Here is a 22,454-nt window from a genome sequence, read left to right on the forward strand (position 1 = left end):
GTGTGTGTGATAACTCTGGCTTATCTTTAAGAGTTAATAGTTCAAGACTGTAACGACACAAACCCGGGGATCCGAATCACTAACTGGGTCCTTACCTAAACCCAAGGTTACACAAGGGTACTATGGTCATTTCACGTCATTATAATAGTTCCAAAGTCCATAAGGGTATAATAGTCATTTACCGTGGTCAAATAATGGTTTAGAATCCAAAAGGGCAAAATAGTTAAAATTTAGTACATTCACTATAGCTTCTAAATTTATTAGGGGTAAAACTGTCATTTTCTATAGTCAATATATGCTTTGGTTGAATTCTGGGGGTAATTAGGTAATTATACTAAAATCTGGGGTCAAGTAATAAATATCAGTTCATCTAACCGGGTACATCACATTTATAGCATGAATCATGTAAGATAACAAATATATGAAGAAAATTAACTTGCAAAGAATAACACCTTAGCACAAAATCATGCTTTCAACAAATACACATAAGAGAAACTCACAAAGATCAAAGATATTATAGTTTAAACTTCCCTACCTCAAATAAAGTAACCCAAGCTCAAGATCCAAATAGAAAATACCACTAAGATGATGTAAGACCAGTGTCAAAATGTAGCTCTTGCCAAGCTTTACACTTTCTTTAACTATGGCCTTGATCAATTCCCTCTTATGTATACAAGATTATAGAGAGAAGGTGGAAGAAGAAAAGAAAAAGGAAATGGAGGAGAAAGAGAGAAAGAGTGATAGTGCAGAGAGAGAGAGAGAGGATGTGATGAGATGATGGAATAGAAACCAAGGCTTGACTTTAGCTTTCAAAAGTGTGGCCTAAATTTAGTCTTCCACTTTGACCCTCACAATTACCACTATGCCCTTTGAACTAACATTAATCTCTTCTCTTTTTTTCTTTATAATTGGTGTTTTATACATAGAAAAATTAAATATAGGTGCACAGAGGGCATACCCTCAGAATGAAGCCAAACAAATAGCCATAAGCCATTATAAGAAACATATAAGGAAAAAATCCATTTCCAGTACAAAAAGAACACCCAAATCCCGGACCCACTGAATCAAATCTTGTAGTGAAACATTAGTAACATCAATGACCTCAAGTAAACTTTGTCTAGCTTCCTCATGGGGAGATCTTAAAGTTAAACCATGTAGCCTACCATTTCTCTTTTGCCATATATCCTACAATACAACCACCACTATACACTGGAGAGATTTATTGGAATTTTGTTTGAACCACACCACCAAATCCATAATACAGAAAAATGATTCACATCCCAACCTAAGGTATCTCCTAACCAGCACCACAATTCCTTAGCAAATGGACAAGTAACAAAAATATGATCCCTAGTATCACACTCACCTTTATAATTAGTACATATTGAAGCTAGTTGAATGTTTCTCTTCTATAGATTAACCATAGTGGGAAGTCTATCTTGAAAGATAAATACCCCATGCACAGACCACCGAGGTCTAGCCTTAGCCCAGTAAAAATTATACCAGTCCACTTTTTCAAAAGGTCCTCAGCAACTAAACCAGGCCTTCTTGAAAGAAAAGGTGCCCCCATCCCATAACAACCCATCTTCTCTATCAGGTAAAAGAATATTAGAAACATATTACTTAAGAGGATTAAAAATTTCATCTTGCAGCCGCTCCAAATTCCAACTCTCATTAAGCATAAGATTATTGAGAGTTGAGTCCCAAGGTAGTCCTAACCTTCTAACCATTCTGTGGCCAAATTTTTGAATCAATGTTTGTCCATCACACCAAGGATCCATAATAGTTTTGAAGAGCTCTCCAATTCTAATAGAGAAATACACATACTCCAGCATTAACTCTCTAATATTAACCATAGATTTCCAAACAACAGATTGAGAAGTCCTAGGAACCAATTTCCAATAAGAGGCATGAGATAAATATACGTCCTTAAACCATGAGACTAACAACCTGTCTTCATTGATCAAGAAGTCCCAAACTAAAACAGACTGAGATGCAACTTGCAGGTCTTTAGCTTCCTTATACCCAGACCACCTTCACCTTTAGTTCTAATAATTAAATCCCAACTCAAAAGATACAGTTTCTTAGCATTTTCTGTACTACCCTAGAGAAAGTTTTTATATAGCTTTTGAATCTAATTCATGATAGCAACAGGGATGTTAAACACACTAAACCAATACAGACAAGTAGGAGTAATCATAGTTCTAATCAATTCAATTTTCCCTACAACTGACAAGAATTTTGTACTCCAAGTAGAAAATCTCTTAATAACCTTATCAATAAGGGCAGAGCAGTGTAATCTTTTCAGTCCTTCAAAGCATAGAGGGATCCCTAAATACTTCAAGGGCAAAACTTATTCCTTGTAGTGTATAATTCCCAGAATAACACCTCTTCTTCTAACTATTTTAGAGAAGATAATGTTGATTTTCTGAGGGCTAATCTTCAAACCAGATTCCTCTTAAAAATTTACTTAAAATTGAATGCAAAATCTTTGCATTAAAGATAGAAGCTGTAACGACCCAAACAGGAGGGTCCGAAAACACTATCTGGGTCATAACCCGACCTGACACTGCCAAAGGGTAATAAGGTCATTTCAAAATGAAGGAGATAAATTTCTTGACTCTAAATGAGTCAATAGGAGTCCACTTAAGTCATCACAGCCATACAAGCTCATTTGGTACGGTTCTAGACACAAAGACAACGATCTCACTAAATTAGGCCTTTACGGTTTGAAAGATTTCCAGAGCAATCCGCACTAAAATGGCCATAACTTCCTTTATGGTTAAAATGTTTGAATTAAATTAGTATCATTAGAAAGGAGACTCAAAATTATTGAATTTAGACTCAAAAATGACCCAATTTGGTTAATAAATGAGGGAGTTATGACTCTTTAAAGTCGGCTAAAAATTCTGGTGCGCTACAGGCGTTAGCCGGCTGATAGATTGGCAGCCAGCCAAAACAACCTACCAGCAATGCCAACTATCTGTTTTGACTAAAATGAACTATCGACCGGCTGGCTTATGTCACCAGCCGGCTAGCACTCCCTGAGAGGTGAAAAATAACCTATTTCTGGGTACCTACGGCATCGGGTGCCCCTGTGGCATCAAGGGTAACCTCAAACAAGTCTCAAACCTATCCCAAATGATACAAAAACATGCATGAACATAAGGAGAAGATATGACACATCCTACGTATACATTCACCAACGTAAAATGACGTAAAAAGCCTTTAACTACCACATCATTCCCATACATTCATACATTTCATAATATTACAAAAAATAATGCTTAGAGTGATATCCATATACTCTAAAATAATAGGTTACATTGCCATTTAGGTTTTCACAAAAAATATCATACTTGGCTCAAAGTTTACAAAAAAATTCCATGTAGTGCAAAAGTTACGAAAGGTTGCAAAAAAAGGAATTCTTCAACTTGAACTACCCTTGTGGAGGAAGGTCATCAACTACCTCATTGCCATGACATGAAAAATGTTAAAGGAAGGGGTGAGCATGGAGGCTCAGTTGAAGTTGGCTAAGGCATCAACTTTGGACTCCCTTGAGCCACGTAACACACAAACGGATAAAAAGGGAATCGGGATCATGCCTTGGGGTCTTTATCACATTTATATCATAAATGACCATTCCATCAACCACATAACACATTTCAATAAGATTGTGTTTATAATGAAATGCAATGCACTGTATCCCAATGCTTGACCTCTACCAACCCTAACTCACATTTTGAAAATCGCTAACCGACTTTACCAAGGCAAGATTGATAACTATCCCTGGTTCCAAATCCGGCAACCATTTGGGGCCTAATATCAACTTTTTCACGTCCTAAATCGGCACGCGCTCCCTCTAGTTCGAGTTAGCACCGAACTCGCGAAATCCGGTTCTTTTATAGGAAAACTTTGTTTTAACCCTTTCTTATTCTCTTTCTCACCATGGCATGTTTATGCATAACTTTAATCTCAATTTCAATAAAATAACGTGACAGCCTGAATTTTTATAACCCAAAGCGTCAGCGAGTAACTCAAAAACTGACCCAATAACGAGTCCCAAAACGTAAAAGAAAGAAAATAGAAGAAGTCTCTAGTGATGGACACCACCTCTAAGATGAGAAGGTGACCTTCTAAGAAGTCACGGGACTCAAATAGAAAACAAATGCAGAAGTTAAGGTTAAAACGGACAAAAAATGGAACTAGGGGTAAAATGGTTATTTCAAAATAAAAACTGGATTCTATGGTGCATACCATTGGATAGCCAATGAAAAATCAATAAACTTAGGATAAAAAATCACTTAATTTGGAGTTAAAATGGGTGAGATATGCAAGTTCAAATTTTAGCTAAAAAGTTGCCAAAAAGGCCCCAGGTGTGATCAATCGTACTAAAGGTGCGATCGATCGTAAGGTTACGAACGATAGAGCTTCCAAGAAGACCCCAGGTGCGATCGATCGTAAAGTGTACGAATAATGCAAATGCCAAAATGACTCAGGTGCGATCGATCGTAAAGTACACTACCGATGAAAATGCCAAGATGACCCCAAGTGCGATCGATCGTACCCACTTACGATCGATCATAGACACCTGCAAACGATCACCTGAACCTGAAAATTTGGAAAATATTTGAGAAGATGAGACTTTTTGGAAATTTTTTGTGAAGAAAACCCCCCTCAAATTTGATCCTTAGATCCTCTATGGTCCATACCAAGAGTGATAAGTTAAATAAAAAGACGATAATGCCCCCAAGTGCATGAAATGCCAAAGAGATAAATACTTGACATAAAATGACATAATTTACATACATTGAAAGTGCTTGGCCCTTGGTCTCATTATATACATGTCAAGTTAACACAAAAGAGAGTACTTAGGTGGAAATTACACATGCATTAGGAAGCTAAGCAAGTTTTTAAATATATTACACATTAGCAACCCCAAAAGATACCCATAACATAACAACACATGCATGCTAATAACATACAAAAGATGTTCAAAACGTAAACATAAGTCTGAGCTAAGGATGATGTGCATCCAAGAAGAGTACCTCCTTGCTTGAAAAACAATGATCAACTAGGGTTAGGAATTTGAATTACTCCATAGGAAATATATATGTGGATAACCTAAGTTTTCAATGGCATTACAAGCTTAACATAGATAATAACATGTGGATCATGCCCCCTAACGTTTAGTTTCAAGGTGAAGCTAAGGAATCATCCTAAAACTAACATTTGAAGAATTTTAAATGAAATCCATATTACGAAGGTATACTTAACGACATTGGAATATCCAATACAAAAATCACAAGTTACAGGTATACAAAATTGTCAACTTGGAATCGAAAAACGAAATCACATAATAAGAATATCTTGGACACGAGCATTCGGTTATGAATGTCACAACCAAGATAATTAGTTGTTTTGGGTTATTAGACTGCAAAGAACTACCTAAGTGGCCACTATATTGGGGAGAACTCGTACCTCCCACACTAGAGCCGTACTCTAGCCATGTCACGTAACAAATGCCCAAAGTATTTCCAAAATCAATAAATAATGTCACAACATATACATAAGTATATAATGCACAAAATCACTTTCCATACACAAGTAAGGTTTGAACCACATAATCCATGTCTTAAGTCTTCAAGACTAATATGGCATGAAAATGACAAGTCCACAATATAAAGAAACTTACACTAGTACAATGATATCAACTAGGAATCAATTCATGCTAGCACCTTAAGTCATAATTACATAACCACACAGTCACACAAGAATATGCAAGCCCTTAGCAATTTAATATGGTATAAAGAATACAAAAGTGTAACAATTATATTTTTAGAAATCTAGTAATAATACAATCTAACAATTATATTTCTAGAAATATAGTAATAATACAATCTAACAATTATATTTCTAGAAATCTAGTAATAATACCATCTTCTACCAATTTACTAATAAGCTTACAAGATAACATATAAATATACACACATGCTTTGAACATAATACAAGAGCCTGGGTCATGAAACAACTCATATTAAACTCTTTAAAACTCACATAACATGCATACAATATGTATTAAGCTTAAAAAAACACAAGGAAATGCAAATATTATAAACATACTACACCCCCTACCTCACTAGAGAATGACTCTCTATAATCTAAAGGAAATGTGTGCAAAATGAAATCCAAGAGAAAGTTGTTGAAGACAATGGTGTAAGGAAGCTTTTGTCTTGCCAAGGTTAGGCCAAAAGATGAAAGGAAAGTGGGTTAAATCAAGGTCTAAAATGAGCTTCAATGGTGGCTTAGGTGAGAGGAAGATGAAGAAGAAGAAAAGTCTGTAGTTTCTTCACTCACCAAATGATATATAAATATCACTAAACTAAGCTAACACTACCTCTCACACACACACTCTCATCAAATCCTCCACCTGTCACAATCACAAGCCTCCACACAAAACACTAAAGTCCATCCTACACTTGGCAACATCTAAGCCCTCCACATGTCACCAACCAAGTGATGACACATGGTCCAATGAAAATGAGACACTTGTCTTAACTTTCCCCAAATTTCAAAAAGGTCCCTCTTTTAAACATCTCACAAAAATAATTACAAAAAGGTCCTTAAACAAAATATCTCAAAAAGATAATTGCACAAAGATCCCCAAAAATGAAAATGTCTCCCAAAGAAATAATGCAATTATACCCCCAAAAAATGAAAATAAGCTAGCATACTTTGCTACATAATTAAACTATGCATTAACAATAAAATAAAATAAAGTAAATGCATGAAGTGTTGGAAACCTATTCCGGACACCAAAACCCTGCCTCGGGTCCTACAAAACCCTAAGGCAACAATAAAAGAAATAAGAATGAAAATAATAAATTAAAATAAATAATAATAAATAAATAGATAAATAATATATCCTAAAAAAGGGAAAAGATGACATGGTCATCATAAATAACAACAATAACATATACATAGCCCTTTTTTTTACAATGTGATCATGACATGGCATTTCAATAACTAAGTGTGGCATTTTCTACATTAAACATAACCTGTTCATTCCATAATTCATCTCAACTCAACCAAATTAGCAATTAACACTTAATATGGAAAAGACAACCCTTTTTAACTCATTTAAGCATACTTTCACATACTTTAGCATAGCAACATCATTATATTCATAATTTTGCACCAAGTAATAAAGACTAGAGAGTTCAATATATAATTACTCAATTGAAGACAAAGTTTAAGGTATTAGGAAAAACCCCTACCTTAAAAAAGCAATCCGAACAAGGCCTTAAGGCAAATCAAAATTCAAAATTCTCTAAATGGGTAGATAACCGGTCTCAAAACGTAGCCCTCATTGAGTAGAACATCTTCTCCTTCTTGCCTTTCTCAGGAATGTACAGAGAAAGTGTGTTTTACCGAGAGTGAGAAAGAGGAGATGATGGCTTAGCCATTCATTTTGACCTCTTGGTCCACATGGTGCCATGTGTCACCTTGTAGGTGATTAAAACTTTAGGCTAGTTTACCCTTTTGCTTATCCACTTTCAATGCTATATCGAACTCATCCCTAAAATATCTTCACAGTATACAAATACATATGCACACACACACACACATATATATATATAGGCTAGTGAAAAGTCCATAATGCCCCTAAGGCAAAATAATAAAACCGGGAGGAGTTCCCGAACCCAGAAATTGTCCCGAGTTCTGAAAAATCCTAAAAATGATCTTGTTAACTCTAATTGACTTAGAATAATTAAAAACACATTTCTAAATCCCTCGGCTCAAAAAAGGACTGAAACGGCCCTTAGGTTTCGTGTGGAATGCAAAACGAAACACGAAAAATAATTAAATAAAAATTTGAATAAAATTCATAAAAATCTGGGACATTACAGAAGCCTTGCAAGTTACCAAAATATCATTAGCAAAAAAAGTATGACAAATAGAAGATTAAGCTTTCAAAGAAGTATGTGACAGCACAAGACTGCTATCAGAAACAGCTACATTTAGACTTTGAGATAACTAATTTGTCACTAAAGTGAATAGAAGAGGGAAAATGTAATGATCCGGTCATTTTCTTTCCTTTCCTTTTCTCAGATTTTCACGGATATTTTTTTTCCGTTGATCTTTTCCTTTCTGAGTTCGGTTTCTTGTAACTTAGTGTCATCTTGAGTGCTCGGAGATGGTTTCCGAGACTCTTTTCCTTGGATTGATGACTTCCTTTGAGGACCGAATCATTTTCACATTTTCACTTTTGTGACACTTTTCACCTTTCGTCTTTTTCTCGGTTGTCACTTTGTTGGCATAACCTCACTTTTCGCGTTCGGATTTGATTTCGGTTTTTGCATGCATCCACGATATTTAAATTCCATGCTATGTGTACTTTCACTTTTGTAGAAAAGTATGCTAAGTGCTTATTTTTCTTGTAAAGGGTATAGATGCATGACCTTTTTGTAATTTTCCTAACTTTAGGGGTTTTTGTGTAATTACTATAAAATAATTATTTTTTGTCTTAGGGACCATTTTGCAATTTAATTTGGGAGATATTTTCAAAAAAGGACCCTTTTGCAATTTTCAAAAAGTGTGACAAGTGTCACACTCTCATTGGTCCACCTGTTGACATGTGTGTGGAAACACTTTGAGCCCTTGGATGAGGACATGTGGGGGGTGGAGATTTAACCACTTGTTGGCCTAGGATTGGTGCACTTGTTGGCTTAGATGGTTGACAAGTGTAGGCTTAAGATCTAGCCTAGGATGGAGCCTTGGATTTGTGACAAGTGTAGGCTTACAATTTGATCTTGCATTAGTGTGTGTGTGTAAGGTAGTGTAAGAGCACATAGTGAATGGAGGATCTCTATCCCCTCCATTCATATTTCATCTTCATCATTTTTCATTTCCTTCCTCTCTTGTAAAGAAAACCCTAGCCTCCATGGATGGAGCCTAAAGCCTTAAGCTTTGACCTTGATTTTTGAGGGACTTCCATTGATTTCCAAGCTTGAACTTGGAAATACATTTTGTTCCCCTCATCTTCCTCTTCATAACCCTAGAAGGGTTTACCATTTTGTGTTGATTTTGCCTTGGATTCTAAAGAGACACTTCTCTAGTGAGGTAGGGGATGTTATAGGGCTATATGTTTGTTATCTAGCATGTTTTTTATGCTTATACAACTTGTATACATGTATGGTATTAATTTGTGAAATTATGATTAATGGTAGTTTGCTTATAACTCATTTTGGACTAGATATATGGCATGGGCATGACTTAATCTTTGTTGTATATTAAATTGGGATGATTTAAATGAGTTTCTAAATCTAGAGATTTAAAGAATTTAATTTGATTTAAATTCTAGTAAATTGTGTTTTGTTTGTATCCCATTTGGACTTGAGATATGGTATGACCATGAGTTGGTGCTTGATATATATTAATTTGGGATTATTTGAATAACTTTTGAAATCTAGAGATTTAATTAAAATTGAATTAATTAAATTCTATATGAAGGTATCTTGCTCATTTTGTACTTTTGACTTGATATATGTAATGAGCATGTTATGTTGTTTAACATAGATTAAATTAATGTTATTCGAATTTGATTTGAAATCTAGAGAATTTGATTATCTTGTTTAGTTAAATTCTATCTAATGGCTCCATGGATCTATTGGTATTTTAGAAGTTGTTTCTATATTCAAATCATGGACTTGAACTTGTTATGTATTCACTTTGTTTTGTTTTGAGTATTGGACAACTTTGTTGTTATATTTATATTCATGAAAATATGTTTTCTTTATAGAATATATTGATGCCATGTATAGTGAATTGCACACTTTGTAATTGACATTATGTATGTCATTTTAGAATTGAAACTCTAAGGTATGGATTGTGTGGTTTCAACCTACTTGTGCATGGAAGATGTTTTCATGCATTATATAAGTTATGTATAAGTTGTGAACTTATTTGGTTTAATTTTGGAATCTTAGAACATTGTTGAGTTGAGATGGCTAGGGTTTGGCTCTAGTACAGGGACGTGAGTCTTCTAAGTCATTGAGATAGTGCGCACTTATGGTGGTCTTCCCTGTGGGTTAGTGCCCGGAATAACCATTGAGATCTCGGCAGAATTCCGAGCTTAGATGTCCAAGTCTTCCACTATTTATTTTCGCATTCAATTCCAAGTTAACAATCATGTTTATATTGTAACTTGTGGTTTTGGTGATTGGAGATTTTGATGTTGTTAAGTACATCCATATTTATGATTTTAATGAATCATTCTGATGTTGTTAAGTACATCTATGTTTTATGATTTTTGTGAATCATTTTGATGTTGTTAAGTACATCCATACTAAATTGCTATATTTAGTTGATTACACACTTTTAGATTTCTAATTAATAACCTAGAGAACCTATGTCTTGGTGTGCTGTATTAGATATTCTAATTATGCTAAATTGTTATATTTAGTTGATGTTGCATTTTAGACTTCAAGTTGATTACCTTGAGAATCTATATGTTGTTGCTTTGTGAAAACATGCTCTTATGTTGTTGTCTTGTGTAAGCATGACCCTATGTTGCTAAAATTTCATGAATGAGGTGATTGATGCTAGAAATGATCTTAGGTAGCTAGGATGCTCCTTGAGTCTCACCTTTGACATAGATGTTAAGTGGAATGAACCACAATAATTAAATCATGCAAACTTGTAAAACGTAGGTCGATGCATGCTCATTTCCTACGAGTAGCTTTATGTTACTCACCCCTACGATACTGGGGCATATTTTAGGTACAAGAATTAAAGTTGAGACTCCCATTACGCTTGGATGAATTGTGGACTTGAAGACTTCCATCTTTGTAAAGGTTGGCTCGGAATGTCAATTGTAGTCTTATTGACAAAACGTGTATATTTAATTCCATATATGTAGTGTGTACATGAGTACACTCCTTACAATGTATTTGACATGTATGAGATGAGGCCGGAGGCCAATGACATGTATTTGTATTCTATGTAGTTTTGACTTCATGAAATATTACGAAAATATTAAAAAAATGTTAAGTTTTGTCTCACTATGTTTGCATCGGGTGTGGGAATTCCATTTTGATTCTTCCGTAGGATCTCATTAATCATGCATGAAGTGTGGCCAAGGGCCAAACGGCAATTTCCAATTATTTGCTAAATTTGGTTTTCAAAATACCCATTTCAAACTCATTTTCGCCTTTTTAACCGTTGGGAGGTCGGATTTTGACTCGACCATTTCTAGGAGCCGCGGACCATTTCTACACACTCAAAATCACTTATTACATTTGCGTGCATATTCGTTTCAGCCTAGAAGTGCATTTGGAGTCAAATGTATGATTGGTGCAAATTCACATTTTTTGCCGTTTTGAGCCTAAACTGAGCATAAGGGCATTTTGGGGTTTTCACTTGAAAAATAAAGTTTTCTTTTGGTATGGTTAGCTAGAAAACATGATTTTGAGGGTAGTTTCTTCTTTGTGTTTTTCTCAAAAAGGCCCAGAAAGTCCTCAAAATTGCATTTCAAGTTGGCATTTCGGGTGCAGCTTACAGTAGTTCGAGTGCTCTAAAGGAGGGGTTCAAGCACTCTAACTTTGGGCAAAACTCTTGGGGCAATTTTTGAGCACTCAAAGTCCTTGTTCGAGTGCTCGAGGTACTGTTCATGGGTGTATGTGTGTCTTGGTTCAGCACTACACCTCCGACTTCAAATCATCATATCTTTTTTGTTTTAACTCCAATTGGTCCGTTCTTGAGTCTAAATTGACCGCGTTGAAGTAAGATTTCCAATGGTACAAATTAGAGTTTCAGATTCTTCTTGTAACTCAAGATATTCAAGTTTTAGTAAGGTAGTGTCTGTTTTTGGTTCGAACCGGGATAGGGTTTCCCTTCATTCGACTTCAGAACTTGATATCTTTGTCGTTCGAACTCCGAATCAGGTGATTCTTGAGTCTAAAGTTAATGATTTTTCATTGTCTTTCCAATGGTGTGCACGGTGACACCCATTTCAGTGTGGAATGACCATTTTTCCCCTAGGTTCTTTCTTATCCGTTTTTGAAACGTTGCTTCCGCATTCACTTCCTTTGGGTTTCGTGACCTCGTTGAGGGTCACATTGGTGTCTTAGAGGAGTGTTGTATCTCTAGAAACCATTGTTCTATCTTTTGCTTCCGCATTTTGGATCCGTATTGGGTCATCACAGGACACACTGGGTTAAAAAATCCGTGGTTGTCACAGGTGATATCAGAGCTCCTAGGTTCAAAAACCTTAGGATGATGGGTTTTGGGTGCATATCATGCTTTTGTTGCCATGCTCTATGTGTTTATATGCTTTATGATAATATGTTTTGGTTGATAACATGTTTATGTGCTTACGAGCTACATGTTGTATGCCGTTTGTTTAGCATTGTTGTATTCTAATGTAAAGAGCATGACTTATGATGTGTGCTAGATTAGAATTGTATATGCATTGTTGTGTTGCATATTTGGAAGGGCTTGGGATTAGTCATTTGATGTTTGAGTTAAGATTGAGTCGTTTGGTGAGTTTTCACTTAGTACGATGATTGGTGAAATTGGTTTCATTTTGGCATTCTTCCTTGAGGTTGTTGGTGATTGTCCACATGGTTCTGTGGTTGTGTAGGTTGTTTTTGACCTAGTATTGGTTTTGAGGTAGGTGGTGAAACACCTTTTGTTTAGGCTCTCGTGAGGTGAGTCATTTGGTGTTGCCATAGTACTGGATTTGTTGGTTTTGGGCCACGATGAGGTCATGGACCTCTTAGGATCCTCAATTGTTTTGGAAAGTTCCTCTGAGATTGCAATTTTCGTGGACGGGTATGTTATGGGCTGGTGCATGACACTGTCATGCTATCGTACTGGCTAGCTACAAGTGGCAGTTCGGATGGAATCAATGTTGGTTTTGTTATGATAGGCGTTGTCCTTTTGGTTGGTGATGATGTGAGTTTTGTTTTGAGCGTCTGGTGTTGAGACGGTGATTGATGGTCATTTTGAGGACGATTTTGGAGATTGATTCGGTTGTCTGATTGTATGGCTAAAGTAGCCATTTTGTTTGAGTTCTCTTTGTGTGATGATGCTTTTGGGATCAAGTCGATTGATTGATATTTTGGGTTGGTGAGAGCATTACATTGTTAGTGTCACTTGTAGTGTCACCCTTAGATTCGGAGTTGGATTGTTGGAGTCTTACCATGGTGGTAAAGGTTCACATTTGTTTTAAGACAGGTTGTGGTCGCATTGGTTTTGGAGACAGTTATGGCTAGGACTGGTCTTTCCTTTTTCTTAGACACTCTAGGACACAATGTCCATAGGGTTCATTGTTGCATCATTTTATTTTCTGTAGTTTCATTTACTACCATGTTAGTAGTATGATTTATGATATTGTGATGCATGAGTAAGTAGAAGTGTATCCACATCAGTCTTCTTGTTGTGTGGCATTAGTGTGCCTTATTTATATGCTTTGAGATGCTATGTTGTTACTGTGTTTTTGTGACATGACTTTTGTGCTTACGTGGAGACGTGCTGCATGTACCATTGATTTTTATCTATGTGAGTAGATTTACTTCTTGGTAGTTGCATTTCCTTGTCATATGCATAACTTCCAGGTTTGGTTTCCCATTCGTTCTTCCCTCGGTTGCACGTAGTCTGTATGTGGGTTTCTGTAAGGGGTTGTTATGAAATCCCTTGTAGAGGAGTTGTCACATTTGTTTTATTTTGAGCTGTCCACTTCCTTAAGGTGGAAAGGATGCTCCGTTTTCATGGTTGTCATATCGACATTTGTGGGAGAATAGGGTTTCTTCTCTTTCTTGATTCAAGTAAGGGACTTCACAAGGAGTGAATCTCTTTTCTTCGTCGCCTTGTGCACGATTTTGGGTTTGGTTGGTCTGTGAGGATCACTATTGTTGTCTTGAGTCCTTAGTGAGGATTTGGTTAATTTTGGTTGACTTACTTCCATGTAGAGGGTGAAGTCTTTGACATTGTTGTCTTCTATTTCAGAGATAGAATCGTGGTGCTGTCCTTTTTAGGACTGGTGGTTCCCTTTCCTTCGTGTCTTCTCTTGGGGAGTTTCTGCCGTGGTTGTTGACGGGTTGAGGTGCTCAGAGTGAGTTGATTGGTGTGAGATCATTTTTCGGAGACTTGTGTCCATATCATTAAGGATTTGTTTTATTCGTGAGGTGAGCTCGATGCTCTTTTGAGGATGCCTTTTTGGAGACTTGTTTTAGTTTTGGAGACCTTGATGTGGTTGACTCTTAGGAAGAGTTTTAAAGGATCATTGTTGGACACGGTTTGTTTATGGAGTTTTCTCGTCCTAGTATGACTAGGCGTGGTTTTGAGGAATTGTTGTTCCCGTGATTGTTTATGGATTGAAATTAAGGAATTTTGATTTAGCTTGGTGTTGCCAAGCACGGTTTTGAGAGATTTGTTTTGTGACCTTAGTTGTCAGGATTTTGATGTATGTGCCACTTAGTGGACTTGTATTTCGAGAATTTAGTTATCCATGATAGGGATGCGGATCTAATGTTTGATTACAGTGTAGTCTTGTAGTTGATCTATTTTAGGGAGATATAAAGGACTTTCGATGAAATGTCTTATCATGAGGTTTATTTTGATTTCTGTAAGCGTTGATTTGCTTGTCAGGTTTTGGATTCCTGATTAATGTTGTTAATAGAGGTATTTTGAGACATTGGAGATGTTGGTTTTGCTATATTGAGGATTTGGAGCCTTAAGCATAGCGGTACCTATAGCATTGTTGTCAGAGTTTTGGGATTGGCCAGGATGGTCCGGCCGGACATCTTTGGACCATATCTCAACTATCACAAAATGTTAGTCCCCGTAGTGCTTTTGGTAATGATCATTTTTGACATTGACGTCATTTGTATTGAGAGGTTTCATGGGTAGACCTAGTGGAGGGCAGGTTATGAACTAGTGCCTTATACTGTCATGCTACCGTACAAAGTTGTGTGTTGTGGGCGAGTACTAGTTGCCGTCGATGCTACCTTACTGACGAGTAAGTGTGGACGGGCATTAGGTACTGTCATTGCTACCACACATTTGAGTACGTCGTGGGCGGGTTTTGGTCACTATTCGTACTGCCACGTGATGTTTGTTTTGTACCCTGATTTGATACATGATTATTTTGGAGTCCTTTTTGGTGGATGTGTTTTGTATCCGTTTGATGGTTCGTTAGGAGGGATGACTACGGTTGTTGTTTTCCGTTCCTTTATTTGACCTTGGGTTCTGTGTATAACCTTTGACTTGTTGTGTGGCTATGGAATCACTTTTCCTTTGAGAGGTTGTCTTGTCATGAGCACGTGGGTGCAAATGACACTGGGTTGTGGGGTTCCTTTCAGTTTTAGGGTCGCTGGTGTAACGTGTTGTGTGGGATACTCGGAGATGTACTCTGTAGTTTTCCTGGTTTCACTTTTGTTGGTTGGGGCTGGATTTCGGGGACGAAATCCCTTTAAGGTGGGAAGGTTGTAATGACCCGGTCATTTCCTTTCCTTTCCTTTTCTCAGATTTTCACGGATATTTTTTTTTCCGTTGATCTTTTCCTTTCTGAGTTCGGTTTCTTGTAATTTAGTGTCATCTTGAGTGCTTGGGGATGGTTTCTGAGACCTTTTTCCTTGGATTGATGACTTCCATTAAAGATCGAGTCATTTTCACATTTTCACTTTTGTGACACTTTTCACCTTTCGTCTTTTTCTCGGTTGTCACTTTGTTGGCATAACCTCACTTTTCGTGTTCAGATTTGATTCCAATTTTTGCATGCATTCACGATATTTAAATTCTATGCTATGTGTATTTTCACATTTGTAGAAAAGCATGCTAAGTGCTTACTTTTCTTGTAAAGGGTATAGATGCATGACCTTTTTGTAATTTTCCTAACTTTAGGGGTTTTTGTGTAATTACTGTAAAGTAATTATTTTTCGTCTGAGGGACCATTTTGCAATTTAATTTGGGAGATATTTTCAAAAAGGACCTTTTTGTAATTTTTGAAAAGTGTGACAAGTGTCACACTCTCATTGGTCCACTTGTTGACATGTGTGTGGAAACACTTTGAGCCCTTGGATGAGGACATGTGGGGGGTGGAGATTTAACCACTTGTTGGCCTAGGATTGGTGCACTTGTTGGCTTAGATGGTTGACAAGTGTAGGCTTGAGATTTAGCCTAGGATGGAGCCTTGGATTTGTGACAAGTGTAGGCTCACAATTTGATCTTGCATTAGTGTGTGTGTGTAAGGTAGTGTAAGAGCACATAGTGAGTGAAGGATCTCTATCCCCTCCACTCACATTTCACCTTCATCATTTTTCATTTCCTTCCTCTCTTGTAAAGAAAACCCTAGCCTCCATGGATGGAGCCTAAAGCCTTAAGCTTTGACCTTGATTTTTGAGGGCCTTCCATTGATTTCCAAGCTTGAACTTGGGAATACGTTTTGTTCCCCTCATCTTCCTCTTCATAACCCTAGATAGGTTTGCCATTTTGTGTTGATTTTGCCTTGGATTCTAGAGAGACACTTCTCTAGTGAGGTAGGGGATGTTATAGGGCTATATGTTTGTTATCTAGCATGTTTTTTATGCTTATACAACTTATATGCATGTATGGTATTAATTTGTGAAATTATGATTAATGGTAGTTTGCTTATAACTCATTTTGGACTAGATATATGGCATGGCCATGACTTGATCTTTGTTGTAGATTAAATTGGGATGATTTAAATGAGTTTTTAAATCTAGAGATTTAAATAATTTAATTTGATTTAAATTCTAGTAAATTGTGTTTTGCTTGTATCCCATTTTGGACTTGAGATATGGTTTGATCGTGAGTTGGTGCTTGATATTTATTAATTTAGGATCATTTGAATAACTTTTGAAATCTAGAGATTTAATTAAAATTGAATTAATTAAATTCTATATGAAGGTATCTTGCTCATTTTGTACTTTTGACTTGATATATGTAATGAGCATGCTATGTTGTTTAACATAGATTATATTGATGTTATTCGAATTTGATTTGAAATCTAGAGAATTTGATTATCTTGTTTAGTTAAATTCTATCTAATGGCTCCATGGATCTATTGGTATTTTAGAAGTTGTTTCTATATTCAAATCATGGACTTGAACTTGTTATGTATTCACTTTGTTGTGTTTTGAGCATTGGACAACTTTGTTGTTATATTTATATTCGTGAAAACATGTTTTCTTTATGGAATATATTGATGCCATGTGTAGTAACTTGCACACTTTGTAATTGACATTATGTATGTTATTTTAGAATTGAAACTCTAAGGCATGGATTGTGTGGTTTCAACCTACTTGTGCATGGGAGGTGTTTTCATACATTATATAAGTTATGTATAAGTTGTGAACTTATTTGGTTTAATTTTAGAATCTTAGAACATTGTTGAGTTGAGATGGCTAGGGTTTGGCTCTAGTACGGGGACGTGAGTCCTCTAAGTCATTGAGATAGTGCGCACTTAGGGTGGTCTTCCCTGCGGGTTAGTTCCCGGAATAACCATTGAGGTCTCGGCAGAATTCCGAGCTTAAATGTCCAAGTCTTCTACTATTTGTTTTCGTATTCAATTCCAAGTTAACAATCATGTTTATATTGTAACTTGTGGTTTTGGTGATTGGTGATTTTGATGTTGTTAAGTACATCTATGTTTATGATTTTAATGAATCATTCTGATGTTGTTAAGTATATTTATGTTTTATGATTTTTGTGAATCATTTTAATGTTGTTAAGTACATCCATACTAAATTGTTATATTTAGTTGATTACACACTTTTAGATTTCTTGTTGATAACCTAGAGAACCTATGTCTTGATGTGTGGTATTAGATATTCTAATTATACTAAATTGTTATATTTAGTTGATGTTGCATTTTAGACTTCAAGTTGATTACCTTGAGAATCTATATGTTGTTGCTTTATGAAAGCATGCTCCTATGTTGTTGCCTTGTGTAAGCATGACCCTATGTTGCTAAAATTGCATGAATGAGGTGATTGATGCTAGAAATGATCTTAGGTAACTAGGATGTTCCTTGAGTCTCACCTTTGATATAGACGTTAGGTGGAATGAACCACAATAATTAAATCATGCAAACTTGTAAAACGTAGGTCGATGCATGCTCATTTCCTACGAGTAGCTTTTTGTTACTCACTCCTATGATACTGGGGCATATTTTAGGTACAAGAATTAAAGTTGAGACTCCCATTATGCTTAGATGAATTGTGGACTTGAAGACTTCCATCTTTATGAAGGTTGGCTCGGAATGTCAATTGTAGTCTTATTGACAAAACGTGTATATTTAATTCCATAAATGTAGTGTGTACATGAGCACACTCCTTACAATGTATTTGACAAGTATGAGATGAGGCCGGAGGCCAATGAAGTGTATTTGTATTCTATGTAGTTTTGACTTCATGAAATATTATGAAAATATTAAAAAAATGTTAAGTTTTGTCTCACTATGTTTGCATCGGGTGTGGGAATTCCATTTTGATTCTTCTGTAGGATCTCATTAATCATGCATGAAGTGTGGCCAAGGGCCGAACGGTAATTTCCAATCATTTGCTAAATTTGGTTTTCGAAATACCCATTTCAAATTCATTTTCGCCTTTTTGGCTGTTGGGAAGTCAGATTTTGACTCGACCATTTCTAGGAGCCGTGTACCATTTCCGCGCACTCAAAATCACTTATTACGTTTGTGTGCATATTCGTTTCAGCCTAGAAGTGCATTTGGGGTCAAATATATGTTTGGTGCAAATTCATATTTTTGCCGTTTTGAGCCTAAACTGAACATAAGGGCATTTTGGGGGTTTCACTTGAAAAATAAAGTTTTCTTTTTGCATGGTTGGCTAGAAAACTTGATTTTGAGGGTAGTTTCTTCTTTGTATTTTTCTCAAAAAGGCCCAGAAAGTCCTCAAAATTGCATTTCAAGTTGGCATTTTATGTGCAGCCTACAGTAGTTCGAGCGCTCTAAAGGGGGGGTTCTAGCACTCTAACTTTGGGAAGAACTCTCGGGGCAATTTTTGAGCACTCGAAGTCCTTGTTCGAGCACTCGAGGTACTGTTCATGGGTGTATGTGTGTTTTGGTTCAGCATTGCACCTTCGATTTCAAATCATCATATCTTCTTCGTTTTAACTCTGAATTTGTCTGTTCTTGAGCCTAAATTGACCGCGTTGAAGTAAGCTTTCCAATGGTACCAATTAGAGTTTCAGATTCTTCTTGTGCCTCAAGATAATTAAGTTTTAGTAAGGTAGTGTCTATTTTTGGTTCGAACCGGGATAGGGTTTCCCTTCCTTCAACTTCAGAACTTGATATCTTTGTCGTCCGAACTCCAAATCAGGTGATTCTTGAGTCTAAATTTATTAATTTTTTGTTGTCTTTCCAATGGTGTGTATGAATTAATTCTCATTCGATCTATATAAAGGAAATACTTGTCACGGTGGCACCCATTTCAGTGTGGAATAACCATTTTGCCCCTAGGTTCATTCTTATCCATTTTTGGAACGTTGCTTCCGCATTCACTTCCTTTGGGTTTCGTGACCTCGTTGAGGGTCACATTGGTGTCTTAGAGGAGTGTTGTATCTCTAGAGACCATTGTTCTATCTTTTGCTTCCGCATTTTGGATCCGTATTGGGTCATCACAGGACACACTGGGTTGAAAAATTTAGGATCGTCATAGGAAAAAGGACAACTTTTTCTCAAACCCCTACTAGGTTGAATAAAACTAGCTAGAGATCCATTCACCAATACAAAATATCTAGTTGAAATAGAAGAGTAGTTATCCATTTCACCCAAGTTTCACTAAAACCATAAGCTGCCAATACCTTCAACAAAAAACCCCAAGACATATAATCATATACCTTCTTGATATCAACTTTCACTGCTATGATAGGATGTCTAGAGTTAAATTCACTTACCATTTCATAAGCTATAAGGATTGCATCTTGAATCTTTCCCCCTTTGATGAAAACACTTTGCTCTAGCCCTACCAAATTAGGCAACACCAAAGACAACCTTGAAGCCAAATTTTTTGTAATAATCTTGTATAATAGATTACAGAGTGCTATAGGTCTAAACTCTTCAACTCTTGCAGCATTACCAGTGTTAGGAATGAGAGCTAGAAATGAGTTACTCACACCCACTAACATTAATCTCTAATATGCCAAAATAATATCTCTTCCCACTAACCATCCATATATATATGTGAATACCTCAATGTCCCACTAAATAAAATAAATACATGCAATAAAATAACTGGGCTCACATGATGCGCAAAACGGTGCATAAAAATTAAATAAAAATAAAATACCAAAAAATCTGAAAAAATCTGGGACATTACAATCCCCCAACTTAAAAAGATTTCGTCCCCGAAATTAAGCCATACCTAAGGAAGAAAACAAGTCAAGGTAGTTGAAATGAACCTCCTATTCTAATTCCCAAGTAGCCTCTTCAATGCCATAATGATGCCACAAAACCTTTACTAATGGAATCATCTTGTCCCTCAACACCTTGTCTCGTCTGTCAAGGATCTGAACTGGCCTCTCCTCATAGGTCACATCCTCATCAACCCAACTCAAAATATGTGACTGGTCCGGCTCGTACTTCCAAATCATAGATACGTGAAAGACATTGTGGACTTTGTCCATGTGTGGTGGTAATGCTAAATAGTAAACAACATTGACAATGCACTCCAAAACCTCAAACGAGCCAATAAACCGAGACGACAACTTGCCACAATTCCCAAACCTCGTCAATCTCTTCTATGGTGAGACCTTGAGAAAAATATGATCTTACCTCAAAAGATAATTGCCATTTCCATTTGACTACATAACTCTTCTGTCGGCTCTAAGCCGTGAGTAATCTCTATCTAATAAGCCTGAATTTCTCCGTAGTCTCATGCACATTGTCTGGCCCTAAAATGGTTACTTTGCCCACCTTAGTCTAACAAACCAGTGACCTACAAAGTCTACCATATAATGCCTCAAATGCAGCCATCTTAATGCTCGCCTGATAACTGTTGTTGTAGGAAAACTCCACTAAAGGGAAGTGGTCCTCCCAACTGCCTCTAAAATCAAGAATGTAGGCCCAAAGCATATCCTCTAAATTCTAGATGGGTTGCTTCGACTAGCTGTCCATTTATGGATGAAAAACTATGTTGAAATGTAACTGCATAGCAATTTCCGTTTAAAATCCTTCCCAAGACTTAGAAGTGAACCGCGAATCTCTATTTGAAACAATGGTCTCTAGAGCACCTGTGACGGCCTTGGTTTTTACAAACACGGTGCATCCTGTGATGAACCGAAACAGATCCGGAATGCAGAAGCGAAAACATAAATAAGGTCTCTAGGGATATACAACATCCCTAGGACAGCAAGGTAACCTCCAATGAAGTCACGGAACTCAACGAGAACGAAAGCGGAAGTAAATGTTGAAAATAGACTAAGTATAGCCCCAAGGGCAAAATGGTCCTTTCACAAAAATAACGAAGTCTCTAGAGACGTATGTCATCCCTAAGATACAAACGTGACTTCCCATAAAACCATGGGACTCAAAGAGACAAGGTGCAGAAGTGAAAGATTTCAATTGGCAATGGTACTTGACAAGGGGTAAAATGGCCTTTTCAAACAAATTTGGATGCAACCGTGCATATCATTGGATAGACAAAAAAAATTAATAAACTTAGACTCAAAAATCACCTAATTTGAATTTTGGATGAAGAACATATGAAACTCCAAAGTCTCATAAAATTAGACTTTTGGGATTCAAATCTGTGCAGGGCCTGCACAGATTTTTTGGTTTCATATGTGGTTTTGAGGGCTTAAACGATATTTTTTAGAAAAAAGTTGTGAAGTAACCCCCCCCCCCCCCCCCCCCCCCCGCCCCCTCTCCCCAAAAAAAAAAAATTATTTTTTTCTATATAACCATGTCAAGAGAAGTTTTTATTTTTCAAGTGAAATACCCAAAATTCCCTTTAGATAGACTTTTTCCTGAAAAAGTGCGCGCACCAGAATTTCCAGATCTGCGACTGATTTTGGACACTTAAACGAATTTTTTTGAAAAACCATAAAGAAGAAACCCCGCATAAAATCACATTTTCTATGTGACCATGTCAAGGCCGGAATTTATTTTCCAAAGAAAAAACCCAAAAATGCCCATAAACCAGATTTTGCAAAGAAAATGCAAAATGAATCCATAGGTGGCTCATTTCACCAAGGAAAGGGTTTTGCACAAAAGCAATCATGCATGCACACATAATATACCTATTAGGATGTGTTACAATGATCCACAGCTTCAAAATACCCCCGATGCAAAATATAACCTATAAAACCTAAAAAGCGTAAAAAATGACATTTAAAAGACCTAGATGCATTCAAAAGATTGTTTGGCCCTTGGCCACACGTCATACACATTATATGAGTCCTAATGAGTG

The sequence above is a fragment of the Cornus florida genome, unplaced genomic scaffold (assembly GCF_030987335.1).
Source record: "Cornus florida cultivar Cherokee Brave unplaced genomic scaffold, ASM3098733v1 CherokeeBrave_3.0.0_Hap2_Chr03, whole genome shotgun sequence".
Taxonomy (NCBI): domain Eukaryota; kingdom Viridiplantae; phylum Streptophyta; class Magnoliopsida; order Cornales; family Cornaceae; genus Cornus; species Cornus florida.